General features: G+C 48.0%; 1 long non-coding RNA gene across 2 annotated transcripts in view; it reads left to right on the plus strand.

The window, feature by feature from the left end:
* The first annotated feature begins 12333 nt into the window (after positions 1–12333).
* The window catches only part of LOC134947541 (uncharacterized), a 60756-nt gene continuing 57193 nt past the window's right edge, over positions 12334–15896 (plus strand). The window contains exon 1 of one of the 2 annotated variants that reach the window (XR_010182607.1): positions 12334–12506. This is a non-coding gene — a long non-coding RNA (uncharacterized LOC134947541). Of the gene's footprint in view, positions 12507–13515; positions 14308–15896 lie in introns of those variants that run through there. The other variant, XR_010182606.1, reaches the window with a different exon arrangement.

The following is a 15896-nucleotide window of genomic DNA, read 5'->3' on the forward strand; positions in this document are numbered from 1 at the left end:
GATGGTATCATAGGGAGGAAGATCTGAAATAAAATCCATCGATAAATGAGACCAGGGGCGCCTGGGAATGGAATTTGGTAGCAATTGGCCCGCGGGAGCCTGACGAGGAACCTTATGCTGAGCACATTTGGGACATGAAGCTATAAATTCTTGGATATCTACTTTCATATGAGGCCACCAATAAGTTTGAGATAGGAACTTGAAAGTCTTTAGGACTCCAGGGTGACCAGTAAATTTGGACGTATGAGCCCAGGACAGAAGGTTTGGATGAAGCTCAGGAGAGACAAACATCTTGCCTGGAGGTGTCACTTGAGACACCCCTGTAGCTGCGAATACCACAGGATTTAGTACTGGTCGAGCAGCTTGTTCTGATGATTCTTCATTTGAGCTCATAGAGCGAGACAATGCATCTGCCTTAACAGTTTGTGAGCCAGGTCTAAACATTAACTTAAAGTCAGAATGAGAAAAGAATAGGGCCCACCTTGCTTGCCAAGGATTCAGGCACTGCGCCCCCAGAAACAATTATACATATGTCCCCAGTGCCAGATATACATATGTCCCCAGTGCCAGATATACATATGTCCCCACAGTGCCAGGAACACATACCCCCACAGAACGTTGACTGACTGGCTGGCTGGCTGGCCAGGCAGGCGGGTGGGCAATCAGGAGCGGGCGGCCCCCGCATTTTCAGTGACAGTCTCTCCCCTGCGACATCCGTGGCCGGCCCCAGCAAAGCTTGCGCATATGTAATGAACGGCTTGACGTCATGACGCTCCGCCGCTCATTACATATGCGTGATCAGAGCAATACGGGAGTAGCAGCAGCAGCACTGACTGTCACTGCCAGACAGTGAATCGCGGTCCACAGCTGAAGCGCCCGTTATGTGCGGTGCCTATCTCAGCCGCGTACTGTGGTGGCAGGCGCCTCTCTCATGTTTGGGGGGAGCGAGCTGCCCCCTTGCCCCCCCCCCCATTCCGACGCCTCTGCTCATGGTTAGTGGTTGGGTGAAGCCATTTATTTTCAAACAACTGTGTTTACTCTTTTTAAATCATAATGACAACAGAAACTACCCAAATGACCCTGATCAAAAGTTTACGTACCCCAGTTCTTAATACCGTGTATTGTCCCCTTTAACATCAATGACAGCTTGAAGTCTTTTGTGGTAGTTGTGGATGAGGCTCTTTACTTTCTCAGATGGTAAAGCTGCCCATTCTTCTCGGCAAAAAGCCTCCAGTTCCTGTAAACTCTTGGGCTGTCTTGCATGAACTGCACGTTTGAGATCTCCCCAGAGTGGCTCAATGATATTGAGGTCAGGAGACTGAGATGGCCACTCCAGAACAGAGGCGTAACTAGGGTTTTCGGAGCCCAGGGTAAGATGGAAAATGACACCCCCCCCCAAAAAAAAAAACCACCAAAAGAAGCACGGCGCACGCGGTGTGGAAATGGGCGTGACCACACACCATAAAGGGTGTGGCCACACTCCGGAAGGGGTGTGGCCACTGAAAATGGCCCACAGTGCCAGTTACATTGCCCCACAGTGCCAGATACAATGCCCCACAGTGCCGGATACATGCCCCACAGTGCCAGATACATGCCCCACAGTGCCAGTTACATTGCCCCACAGTGCCAGTTACATTGCCCCACAGTGCCAGATACAATGCCCCACAGTGCCAGATACAATACCCCACAGTGCCAGATACATGCCCCACAGTGCCAGTTACATGCCCCACAGTGCCAGTTACATTGCCCCACAGTGCCAGATACATGCCCCACAGTGCCAGTTACATTGCCCCACAGTGCTAGATACAATGCCCCACAGTGCCGGATACATGCCCCACAGTGCCAGATACATGCCCCACAGTGCCAGTTACATGCCCCACAGTGCAAGTTACATTGCCCCACAGTGCCAGATACATGCCCCACAGTGCCAGTTACATGCCCCACAGTGCCAGTTACATTGCCCCACAGTGCCAGATACATGCCCCACTGTGCCGGATACATGCACCACAGTGCCAGATACACGCCCCACAGTGCCAGATACAATGCCCCACAGTGCCGGATACATGCCCCACAGTACCAGATACATGCCCCACAGTGCTAGATACATGCCCCACTGTGCCAGTTACATGCCCCACTGTGCCAGATACATGCCCCACTGTGCCAGATACATGCCCCACTGTGCCAGTTACATGCCCCACTGTGCCAGATACATGCCCCACTGTGCTCCCCCCCGGTCACTCACCGCTTGTGGCTCTGGCTCGCCTCTGATATGTGAGGGGAGGAGAGCTCAGCGCAGTGCCTCTCCTTCCCCTCATCGCTCCAGGTCTCCGGCGGCTGTGTGGCGCCGGTTCGCTAGCCAATCAGAGCTCGCGGACCGGCAGCCAATCAGGAGCCGGTCCGCAAGCTCTGATTGGCTAACGCCGCCGGAGACCGGACACAGCAGCGCTGCTAGTGCTGGCAGTGGCGGTGAGGGGAGGGAGAGACGCTGCGCTCTCCTCCCCTCACATTTAGGTGTAACAGGGGCGAGTGGGGCATGATGCCCTGGCCGCCGGCGGCGCCCCCCTCTCCTGGGCCTGCCAAGGCGCCCAGGGCACGTGCCCCACTCGCCCTACCCTAGTTACGCCTCTGCTCCAGAACCTTCACTTTATTCTGCTGTAGCCAATGACAGGTCGACTTGGCCTTGTGTTTTGGATCATTGTCATGTTGGAACGTACAAGTACGTCCCATGCGCAGTTTCCAGGCTGATGAGTGCAAATTTTCCTCCAGTATTTTCTGATAACATGCTGCATTCATCTTACCATCAATTTTGACAACGTTTCCAGTGCCTTTGTAGCTCACACATCTCCAAAACATCAGCGATCCACCTCCGTGTTTCACAGTAGGAATGGTGTACCTTTCATCATAGGCCTTGTTGACTCCTCTCCAAATGTAACGTTTATGGTTGTGGCCAAAAAGTTCAATTTTGGTCTCATCACTCCAAATGACTTTGTTCCAGAAGGTTTGAGGCTTGTCTCTGTGCTGTTTGGAGTATTGTAAGTGGGATGCTTTGTGGCATTTGCGTAGTAATGGCTTTCTTCTGGCGACTCGACCATGTAGCCCATTTTTCTCCAACTGCCTCCTTATTGTGCATCTTGAAACAACCACATCACTTGTCCTGTATTTCAGCTAAAGTTATTGGTGGATTTTTCTTTGCATCCCGAACAATTTTCCTGGCAGTTGTGGCTGAAATTTTTGTTGGTCTACCTGACCGTGATTTGGTTTCCACAGAATCCCTCATTTTCCACTTCTTAATTAGAGTTTGAACACTGCTGATTGGCATTCTCAATTGCTTGGATATCTTTTTATATCCTTTTCCTGTTTTGTACAGTTCAAGTACCTTTTCCCGCAGGTCCTTTGACAATTATTTTGCTTTCCCCATGACTCAGAATCCAGACATGTCAGTGCAGCACTGGATGAAAGATGCAAGGGTCTTTCAGGAGTCCAGAAACTCAGTGACCTTTCATACACACACACTGATTACATGCAAACAGATCACAGGTGAGGATGGTTACCTTTAGTAGCCATTCAAACCCGTTTGTGTCAACTTGAGTACATGTTATCAGGCCAAAATCTCCAGGGTATGTAAACTTTTGATCAGGGTCATTTGGGTAGTTTCTGTTGTCATTATGATTTATAAAGAGTAAACACAGTTGTTTGACAATAAATGGCATCACCCAACCACTAACCATGAGTGAAAGAAAAGTTTGTGAGTTATCATTCATATTCTCTGACAAATGGACAGAAAATCACAAATTCTGCTAGTGTATGTAACCTTATGAGCACAACTGTACATTAAATACTCTTTTTATTTTAGACTTAATTTACCATAAGGGTAAAAATAGGGTTGATTGGTAAACTTGCTCATGCACAGCTTTAGTGCTGTTTCACACTCGCCGGCTCCCACCGCCCATCAAAATCCCGCCTGGCTTTTTAATGCTGCCGCGCTGTAGAGACACATTAAGAGCAATGTGTCCTTTCACACGGCACGTCCCCGGCACGACTGTCGGGTTGCAGCCGGAACTATCCACTGGAAGGTCCAGCTGCCGGGCCAGGGCCATGCCATCTTTGGAGGCAGTGAACCATGTGTGTGCAGGGGAGCTTTCACACACAATGTTTTTTTTAGCCGCCGCTGCTGCGCATGCACACAGCATTACACATGGCTCAAATCCGTTGTGTGTGAAAAACCTCCCGGATGGCAAAAAGCCGGACAAAGTTTGTCCGGCTTTTTGCCATCCGGGGAAAACCGGGTAGTGTGTTACAGCCTATAGAGAAATTGCCCAACACAGTTCAACCAGCGACAGGTGAAGAAATTACAATGGACAGTTAACATCACGTCAGGCTAACTAGTGACCAAGCTGGCGTGGTGAAAAGTATGTTCAGTGTCAGTATACTTACCGGTGCCTCACTGCAGGAGGAAGCCGTTTCCAGCAGTGTCTAACAGCTACTTTCAGCACGGTAACCCATACGACCTTCACCTTTCTTTCTTCCCAGTGCTCACACGTTCCCTGTTGGTGCATTTGGACTTTGCAATGCCATTGGTATCAAGGTCCACCTAACACCATACACAGGGAAATGTAGTGGCGCTGTATCTGTGTTTCTATCAGTGTGGCAAAAATTCTTACTAACACCCGTTATCCGCTCCAATGATGATGACGGGAAGCAGATGAGGATGACTGCTATACATGCTGTACTACCTCCTATATCAGAATAACAATCCTCAAACATATCTCCTACAGTATTGAAATTATGCTCAATTCTTTTAAATGCACGTGTACCAGACATATTTTTTCATATGGCAGTGGGAGGTGAGCAATGGAAACAGCTGCAGTGAAGATAAGTTGTAATTTTTCACTGCACTCTAACTGTTGTCACTCCTGGATAAGGGGTACCCCATTTAACACAATATCAAGGAATGAAACCTGGGTACGGTCGATACCAATAAGATTCTATATATCAGGCAAATTTTATTTAATTGCCAACACCACAATGTATATCTGGTAAAAACTGCTTTGTGTTTGCATTTGTTGATTGCATTTAACATCAAGGTGCAGTGTGATGTGCTGAATATGGAGGGCATGCTTTTTCTCTTATGCAGCCGGAATGCATAAATGTTTCCGTGACTATGTGGTATCCAGCTGCATTTACTGATTGAATTAAAAGGTGCAGCATAATTAGGAGGTTATACTTTTTCTCTATATAACTGGAATGCGCAAACTGCATCCGTTATTATGAAGTATCCAGCGAGAGCAATAATGTATCATGTCAATACCGATTTAGAATCCTAAAGACCATCGGTTATAAGATAGTGATACACTCCTTGTTGTACATAGCAAAGAATCACTGCCTGTGTTATTGACTTAGGGTTTCTATTGATGACTGTCTGATGATTCTATATTGTGAAATTGTATATAGGAGTGTGTCTATGACAGCTATGTAATATTCTTCTTACATCCAGGATATATTTACAGGTCTAAACTGGTGAAGGTTTTATGAAATAATTATCAATAAAGTTGAAAACCGATTCCTAACCTATAATCTTATAAGGAGATGTTTTCTATGCTGTAGCGGCCATAACAACATATCACTGCTAAAATAGGCAAATAACTATGCCCTAAATGAATTACTTATGATACTTTGATCTAAGCTGTATGATTTAGGCATTGATTATCCATACATTGGATTTAAGTAAAAATTTCATTCATGCAAAAAAAATTCACCACGTAGACAAATATTGTCCTTTAATAAATATTTACAATAAGGAGGGGGTGACATACATTGAATTATTTATAAAGTCACACAAATCACAATTACTTACCCCTATTATCTTAAGTAAGAATATTAAAAGTTACGTTTTAAAATGAACAATTATATCAATTTAATTACAGGTTGAGTAAGGGGCTTACTCACTGGCCGACCCGCCGCCGAGCTGCCCGACGGCGGATACGGCCGACGAGCGACCCGGCGGCGGGGGGGGGCAGTGACGGGGGGAGTGAAGTTTCTTCACTCCTCCCGTCACGCGGCTGCATTGAAGTGCAGGCAAATATGGACGAGATCGTCCATATTGGCCTGCATGCACAGCCGACGGGAGACCAGCGATGAACGAGCGCGGGGCCGCGCATCGTTCATCGCTGGAGTCTCCACACTGAAAGATATGAACGAGTTCTCGTTCATTTATGAACGAGATCGTTCATATCTTTCAAGAAATCGGCCAGTGTGTAGGGCCTATATCCCTTATCCAAAATGCTTGAGACCAGAGGTATTTTGGATATGGGATTTTTTCGTATTTTGGAATAAATGCATACCATAATGAGATATCATGGTGATGTTACCTAAATCTAAGCACAGAATACATTTATGTTATATATACACCTTATACACACAGCCTGAAGGTCATTTTAGCCAATATTTTTTATAACTTTGTGCATTAAACAAAGTGTGTGTACATTCACACAATTCATGTATGTTTCATATACACCTTATATACACAGCCTGAAGGTCATTTAATACAATACTTTTAATAACTTTGTGTATTAAACAAAGTTTGTGTACATTGAGCAATCAAAAAACAAAGGTTTCACTATCTCACTCTCACTCAAAAAAGTCTGTATTTCGGAATATTCCGTATTTCGGAATATTTGGATATAGGATACTCAACCTGTATCACATATACAAAATATAAGAGTGTTCCAAAAAAGCAATCTTTCTTCTTCTTTTCTTTGAAAAAAATGAACTTACAGAAGACACTTGTGTGGGTGCACTCTTGAATTTTGCAAATATGAATTAGTTAAAACTTAACTTTTATTAAATGATCAATTTAAGAAAAAACCACACCTACATACCACACCTTAATTAGTTGGTGAAAGTACATACAGATAATTCACCACATATTTTTAGCCATTAAGTATCCGCAAAGGTGAAATTAGGTGAGTATGTGTAACTGAAATACCATAAAGTATACACTAAAAATGATTAATTGAAAAAAATGGCAACTGCCAATAAGTAGATATTAACTATTCCTGTTCCCTAGGGGCAGATTTAGGTGTTGTACCTTGGGGCGCGCTAGTATTGGCTACCCCTGCCATGTAAGTTTATTTTCATTGTTTGAGTATAATCCCTAATTTTTTGGCAATTTGTAGTTTTGTATAATATTGCCTATTAATAAAACGAGCCATGACCTTTCATTTATTGTTTAATTATGTATACATATTACTAAGTCGTTCAGCTTACAGGGCAGTCTGCCATGTCCTACCCATTCAAACTCAACTGAAGACTGTACAGTACATTACAGTGTAAACATTTTGTAGTTACTGGTGACTTCATATTTTCAGTAATGAAACATGAGCCCTAGTGCCCCCCCCCCCCCCCCTTAAAAGTGATGCCCCTAGGCAAGTGCCTTATGGGCATAGTGGGAAATTTGCCACTGCTGTTCCCTTTGTTCCATCTTTGTTCTCATAATGGTATTTCCAAACCATGTAAAAGTTGTATAGTTAAAATAAATCATTACTGCAGTCATGGTGTATCACATTGACACTTAATTTGTTGGCAAGTTTGCTCTGGTATATTTATGGATTGTCTACATTTATCTGCTGCACGTTTAAATCCTGTTTTACGTACTTTACATAGTGTGGCATCATCAGTAACTTTGTAGATTGTCTTTTTATAAGAAGGTTGAATAAAGATGGGCACTAATACTGACCTTGGGTAAAACATCTGCTGCCCATTACCCACAGATAAAAGGTATGATTCTCAGCCCCTTGTGCTGTGCTGCAGCTTTCTGCTGAAGTGTATGAACCTTTTTCTTTTTGTCACCAACTTCATCTGATAATGGGTGAGAACACAGTACTGGAGGTGTGATAATTGAATGATGGAAGACTGCATCAGTCTTTCTATTACAACCCCTCCTTCCATCCTGTCTTGTCAGAAGAGAGCATTAACTTGCAGAGAAAGTTACTGTTCTGTTCTATCAGAAGTAAGCAGAGTGTGAATGAACACATGGAAGAGCCCCACACTCTCTAAACCCAACAGTCCGTCATCCAGCAAGCTTTAGAAGCACATGGATTATAGATGAGTTCATATGAGATTGACAGAAAGCAAAATGCTGATTTCCTGCCTTCACTGCGATTGTGCTTATGCTGCGGTGCTGGTTTCTGCCTGATCCATTGTCTATTATAAAGAATTCTAGAATGTAGCAAGTTTGAATCCAATTGTGTACATACAGTACTAAAGCAAATCTTCTATACATGACTGCAATGCAGTTTACAATATGTTAGGTATACATTGTGTAGTCTTTAATTTTGATATGGGTGTCATGGGAAACTGTTACAATGTTGAAAATTACTTCATTTCAGATGTCGCACTGCAGCCCAGTACCCTTGGTTACTTTAGGCAGTACAATTACTTGACATGAGCTGAGATTTGCATAGAGGGGGGTTGTCAGTCTACTTTTACTTGTTCCCCTGCACAGCCATTGTAGCAACAGCTTCCTCACACTGATTCTACCCCTTTCACACCGCAAGTGTGGATCGCACCCAGGAATTGTACCCTTTTCCTTCCCAGGTGCGACTCGCCATGAGACCCCTTTCAGACTGACAACGCGACCTGGCAATATGGGGATTGTGGAGGCATCGGGGGTGAGTACGGAGGAGGCACTGGGAGATGAGATAGTCTCCATGCCGCCTCTGCCATAGAGTGAACGGGTTCCAGATCGGATCGCGTCGGGTAACCCATTCAAACCACACCTGACCTGGTAATAACCTGAGAATAACCCTGTTTTATTGCCGAGTTGAAATAGGTGACCTGAGAATTCCGGACTTACCACTTTCATATGCACATCGACCAGAGCCGGATTAAGGAGGGGGCGGGGCGGGCCCAGGGTGTACGTACCCCGGGCCCCACAGTTTTAGGTTTTAGTGGGCCCCCTGGCTGGAGTAGCTCTGTCCCAGCTCTGAAGTTCCCCCGTCCTGCCAGCAACAGCAGCGCCCTCCCTGCTTTCTTCTGCCTGTGCGGGTGTGTAGGGGGGAGCGATCACACTGATCGCTCCCCCCTCTGGATTTAGCACTAGCTGAGGGGCGAAAATCCCATGAAAAAAACAACCAATTCCCGGAATTTGCATAAGGGGGCATGGTCACACAACCAGCAATTAGGCCACGCCCCCGAACCCTCAGCAGGCACAGCAATGAGATAGGGCCCCCCTGTCTCAAGTGCCCTGGGCCCCCCAGACTCATAATCCGCCACTGACATCGACCCGGCAATATACTGGATTATTTGTGCGGTGTGAAAGGGGTATTACTCATCCCTTTCTATTCTTCTGCACTAAGGTCACAAGCAAGTTCAAACTCTGACTGCATGGGTGTCGCTTGGAGTAAAAACTCAGTACCTCACCCACATGCTATCAGGCTTCTGACCTAGAAGCACTCTTGAGTGTTCATCCATGGCACTCCGCAGTATCATAGTTCTTTGGTTTCAAGTTCAACTTCCACGTTTTTATTACTTGAATGCATTCCCAGCACTTGGCAGCATACACAAGATTAGCCAACTTGGCATTAGAGTTCACACAACAAGCATCATCTCTGGAGTGGTCTGGAATTGAATTAGTAGAACACGAAAATTAAGTTTACCCTAACTGAAGGATGTAAAGGCCCGTTAGTTTGGACCTTTAGTTAAATGCTCACACCTTGTCTCTCAAGACCTAACAGTCACTCACATATATAACAAAGGAGTGAGAACTTGCTCAGTACAACGCAGGAGTTTTACATGTGAATATCTAAATGGTGTGTTGTCTGATGATTACACATGTATAGCAACTACACATGCTTCACTTACCTCTCCTGACAACTGGATGGCCTTCTCCTGAGCAACATACTATAAGTATACCTGTTCCAGAGGCCAAGGATGCCACCTGTGTTGTAAGAAATAGGATGTCATGCCATTGACTCTCTGTAGGCCGCATCCTCAGTCTGAATTATTTTTATTGCTCAAACTAGAGCACAAGGGAAAGCAGCAGTGGCTATAAATTGCCCTTGGCAGAGCAGCAACAAAGATTAGCGGCAATGGTGAGAGAGGACATGGGCAAACAGTCAGTCGCCATCAATTTCATTATGTCTGTCATTTGGAGTCTGTAAATAATTGTGCGCTAGTTTGTCAAGACATAGATCCACATTAAAAGTTTATTAACTTTTGTACTTTAGAAAATGTATTGTTTGTTCTACATCATTGCAGATATTCCAAATCTCCCCAGGTTTCTGTGACCTATATAAAAATATGAGTTCAGGTCATTGGCCGTTCCTAATTAGATGTTACCAATCAGTGGCCCTGAATCGATCTTTCGGATAGATAGGGGATCACCTTCTTTGTATTTAGTACAGAATGTGAAAATCTTTCTAGTAGTTAGTATTTTTGCTTTTGCGCAGCAATTAAAATTGCGCAACAACAGTTGCATGCGCAGCAGTGGTCAAAGGACTCATAGAACAGGTGAGTTTGTCATTGCTGCAACATTGTGATTTTTGGAATACATAGTGCAGTGATCTCCAACCTGTAGCTCGCGAGCTACCGGTAGCTCGCAGTAGTATTTTCAGTAGCTCACAGAGCGCACGGGCTTGAGCAGTCACTGGCACTCCTCCTCCCTTCATTTTTAATATGGTGCCGGCCGTCAGCCAATCAGAGCTCATGGACCGGCAGTGGTGGCACCTGATTGGCTGCCGGACCGTGAGTTTTGATTGGCTCACTTACCGGCACCATATTTTAAATGCCCTTCGCCACCGGAGACTCTTTCACCCTCACCACAGCCGCTCTCCAGACTTCACAGGAGAGGCGTGTGCTGCGCTCTCCTCCCCTTCCGTCCCTCATACAGGAGGAGCAGCACCCTGGCAGTAGAAGAAGCCAGCAAGGGTTAGCACTGTGGGGGGGGGGGGGGGGGCATTTTATCTGGCGCTGCGGGTGGCATTTTAAATGGCACTGCGGGGGGCATTGTATCTGGCACTGGTGGGGGCATTGTATCTGGCACTGGTGGGGGCATTATTTGTGTATCTGGCACTGCTGGGGGCATTATTTGCGTATATGGCACTGCTGGGAGGCATTATTTGAATATCTGGCACTGCTGAGGGGCATTATTTGTGTATCTGGCACTACGCGGGTGGTTGGCATTACTTGTAGTTGTGAGGCCACACCCACTTTTGTGAGGCCACACCCACTTTCACAGGAACGCACGCGCATTGGGAGGAGGGGGTAGCTCCTTCAGAGGTTTTATTTTCCAAAAGTAGCTCACACCCCAATTAAGGTTGGAGACCACTGACGTAGTGCATTGAGAATTGTGGTAAACACAATGTACTGTATTGGGAGATGATCATCGATGTGTTGCAAATAATTTATAGTAAGTGGTACATTCTACCATATAATCCTGTAAATATCTATATATTTCTGAGGTGTTCAGAGGATGTTGGATAGGTTCAGCGTTCAGTCCTTATTACGTGCAGAACTCGGCTTCTATTGTCAGTGTAAGAGCCAGAGGTGCAGCCACACATATCCTGGAGCAGCCTAGCATCTCCGTGGATGCATAGCGTGTTCCGCAGAGTGCCAAAATGGGTCGGGCCATGCCACTTTTGTGTCGGTGTGCAAAGGTCTCTTTCTGCAGCACTGGGTATCTGGGAACCCAGTGACACCGCTGAGACAGACCTGTGTATTCTAATGTAAATCTGAAATTGTGTCTTGTATAAAAGCACCTTTTCTGTAGAACGCTATATTTTTACGGAATGCTGGTCACTTTTTATGTTTCATATAATAATGTGGTGTACAGTATATTTTCTATACAGCAGCTGTTCCCGATTTTTCTTGAATCACTGCGCCATAGAATATCAATATATTTTCCATGGCACCCCTAGGTCAAACGTCTCCTACTGAGAAACTCACAATGATTTGATGAAGTTGTGCTCACCTGCCATCCCTAGGGTCAGGTTTGTGTTAGTGGACAGGACTGCGCTTCTGTTTGTTCATACTTTGTGACTGGCAGCCATCAGCTCTGCTCTTATCCATCACATGGACCTTAAATAATTTGGTTTGGTCGTTGACACCCCAACCAGTGGCACACCTGCAAGTGCTACACAGCTACACAGTATATATGATGTATAACAAAATGTTTTAAATTGATACTCTTAAGTGATTTTGGGGTCTATTCAGGGCCGGCGCTTCCACTAGGCAGCTTTAGGCAGCTGCCTATGGGCGGCGGTACCTGAGGGCGGCCTGCTACGGCTGCCTAGAAGAAAAAAATGTCTGAAAGCTTTCTATTGGTGGTTGGAGCAGTGTATGTGACCACAATCCACACAGCTCCTCAGGGAGTCAGACACAAGTGACTCCCAGTCCCAGCATACAAATCAGCACCAGGGAGAGAGGGTGCAGCGCTGACAGCCTCCGTCACAGGCAGCAAAGAGAAAGGAGAGCATCTGTGCCCGCCCGTCGACGTCAGCACAAGTTTGGTGAGTTCTCGCCGCCGGGCGGAGGAATAGAAACTGAGCCAAGGTGAGGGAAGATACCGTCGCTGCCGCCCGCCGCCAAGAAGCCGCCGCGGCTGCCCCCCCCCCATCTTACAACGGCTCGTATAGCGCAAGTCCGCCGCAGCGGTTCGGTATACTGCGGCCCTCCTTCTCCCCGATTTTCCCCCGGGTCCTCTGTTACCCCCCTCATGTCCCCAGATTGTGTGACACTGACAACTTGTGTTCCTCCTCCCCCTCTCCACCCCGTCATGTCCCCATGATCCGTGATGCTCCCCCCCACCCCATGTACCCAGGTCATGTGTCCCTCCTCCCCCTCATGTCCCGTGGCACCCCCTCATGTGCCCAGCTCCTGTGTCCCTTCTCCCCTCTCCCCCCTTATGTCTAGTGTCACGCCCCCTTTCCCCCCTCTTGTCCTGTGACACCCCCTTCCCCCCTCAGGTGCCCAGGTCCTGTGTTCTCCCCCCTTAAAGTCCTCAGGTCATGTGTCCCTCCTCACCCTCTCCACCCCCCTCATGTCCCCATGTCTTGTGACACCCCCTTCCCCCCCCCTCAGGTGCCCAGCTCCTCTGTCACCCCCCCCCCCCCAAGTCCGCAGGTCCTGTGTCCCCCCTCCCCCTCTCCACCCTCTCATGTCCCGTGACACCCCCTCTCCCCTCAGATGCTCATGTCCTGTGTCACCCCCCCCTTAACGTACCCAGGTCATGTGTCCCTCCTCACCCTCTCCACCCCCCTCATGTCCCGTGACACCCCCTTCCCTCCACTCAGGTGCCCAGCTCCTCTGTTACCGCCCCCCCCCTCAAGTCCCCAGGTCCTGTGTCCCCCCTCACCCCCTCATGTCCCGTGACACCCCCTCCCCCTCAGGTGCCCAGGTCCTGTGTCACCCCCCCCCCCCTCAAGTCCCCAGGTCATGTGTCCCCCCTTCCCCTCTCCACCCCCTAATATCCCCATGTCCTGTGTCCCAACTCCCCCTCTCCACCCCCCTTATGTCCCCACCTTCCCCCTCATGTGCCATGGCCCTGTGTCAATACCCTAAATCCTGTGTTCCTCATGCCCCCAGGTCATGTTCCCAGGTCTTGTGTCCCTCATGCCTCCAGGTCTTGTGCCCACACGCCCCATTTCCAGTGTCACCCTCTCCCCCTCATATGCACAGGTCCTTTGTCATCCTCCTAAGTCCTATGTCACCCCCCCTCATGTCCCCAGGTCCTGTGTCTCTCTTCCCCTTTCCCCCTCATGTCTTGTGTAACCCTCTTCCCTCCTCATGTGCCAAGGTCCTGTGCCACACCCACTCATGGTCAGTGTCCTGTGTCCCTCCTCCCAACTCCCCATCGCCCTCATGCAGGGCCGTAACTAGGTGTGTGCTAGCGGTGCGTTGTACACAGCGCATCTGCACTGTGGGCGCATCCGCTGGCACAAACACAGGGCCGGCCGTATCAGTTGCGGATTCACAGCTAAGCAATTTAAGCATGTGCTGCCCGCTTACAGGGCTGTTTGTTGCTGCCTGCCCGGCATCCTCTCCCCTGCATCCTCCCATGTATACCCGCCACGTCCCTGCTGCCGCATCCCTCTCCCCTCCCCAGCGTCAAGAGTCAGACCCTGGCCACAATACCCGGAAGCAGCGTGGACTGCTGCTTACCAGGCTGGGGATGCGGGCCACACAATCAAGCACCCCGCGGTGCTGATCATATGCACTTAACCCCTGGACGATACTGCAGCTCAGCGCTGTCTTACAGCTCGGGACCTGCTCAGGAGGTCGCCGGGCTGCTAGCTGCAGAAGAGGAGCCTGGTAAGTATGAGACTGCCATGTCTCTCTCTCAACATTTCTCCCCCCTCGCTTTCTCTCTTTCATGCCTCTTCCCTCCCCATGTCTCTTCCCCTCCCCTTCCCTCACCTCTTCCCACCATGCCTCTCCTCCCTCCCCATGCCGTAATGTGTAAAAAGGGGGACGTAGTCTGCCGTAATGTGTAAAAAGGGGGACACAGTCTGCCGTAATGTGTAAAAAGGGGTACGCTGTCTGCCGTAATGTGTAAAAAGGGGACGCTGTCTGCCGTAATGTGTAAAAAGGGGACGCTGTCTGCCGTTATGTGTAAAAAGGGGACATAGTCTGCCGTTATGTGTAAAAAGGGGGACGTTGTCTGCCGTTATGTGTAAAAAGGGGACTCTGTTCGCCGTAATGTGTAAAAAGGGGACGCTGTCTGCCGTAATATGTAAAAAGGGGATGTTGTCTGCCATAATGTGTAAAAAGGGGACGCTGTCTGCCGTAATGTGTAAAAAGGGGATGTTGTCTGACGTAATGTGTAAAAAGGGGACGCTGTCTGCCGTAATGTGTAAAAAAGGGGGACGCTGTCTGCCGTGATGTGTAAAAAGGGAATGTTGTCTGCCGTAATGTGTAGAAAGGGGGACGTTGTCTGCCGTAATGTGTAGAAAGGGGGACGTTGTCTGCCATAATGTGTAAAAAAGGGGGACGCTGTCTGCCGTGATGTGTAAAAAGGGGACGCTGTCTGGCGTAATGTGTAAAAAAGGGGGACGCTGTCTGCCGTGATGTGTAAAAAGGGGATGCTGTCTGATGTAAGGTGTAAAAAGGGGACGCTGTCTGTCGTAATGTGTAAAAGGGGCTCTGCCTCTTATAGTGGCGCTACTGTGCATTGTAATTTGAATGATGGCGACTACCATAATATGTAATATGAATTGGGATTATTGTGTGGCCACACCCCTTCCCCATGAAGCCACGCCCCTATATATTTTGCGCGCACCTACGGCGCGCACTGCACCTCTTTTGCATAGATGGGGGGCTGATGCCCTACCTTGCACACAGTGCTAAAATGTCTAGTTACGGCACTGCCCTCATGTCCGCATGTCCCGTGTCATTCCCCCTCATGCCTCAAGGTCTTGTGTCCCTCTCCCCCTTCATGTGACCAGATCCTGTGTCACAGCTTCACCAGCTTATCCATCCCTGCAACTCTTTGTGGAAGCATGGGCAATCAACAGGAGACCCACTAACAGCAGAGAGTCCCTGAGCAGAACCATATGGACTCAGGTTAGTGTGATTGTGACTGTACTGGTCACACTGAGTGCATGCTCCCCTGTGGCTGGAGCCTGGTCTGGTGGGGGCACTGCCGACTCTAGAAACGATTAATATTAACAGGGGACTATGGACTGTATGTATGCCATTGTCTCCCATGCAGGACACCAGTAGTGACTGCAGGTACCAGACACACGCACACAGCATTCCAGGATGACAGCACTACACAGCCTCTGCACTGTCGGCAGTGCCTAGCTGAAAAATAAGTATGGGGGGAAAGGGGGGGGGGGGAGTAGGCTGAAGTTTTGCCTAGGGTGCTAAGACACCTTGCACCGGCCCTGGGTCTATTTACT

This window comes from Pseudophryne corroboree, chromosome 8, assembly GCF_028390025.1.
Source record: "Pseudophryne corroboree isolate aPseCor3 chromosome 8, aPseCor3.hap2, whole genome shotgun sequence".
Lineage (NCBI taxonomy): Eukaryota > Metazoa > Chordata > Amphibia > Anura > Myobatrachidae > Pseudophryne > Pseudophryne corroboree.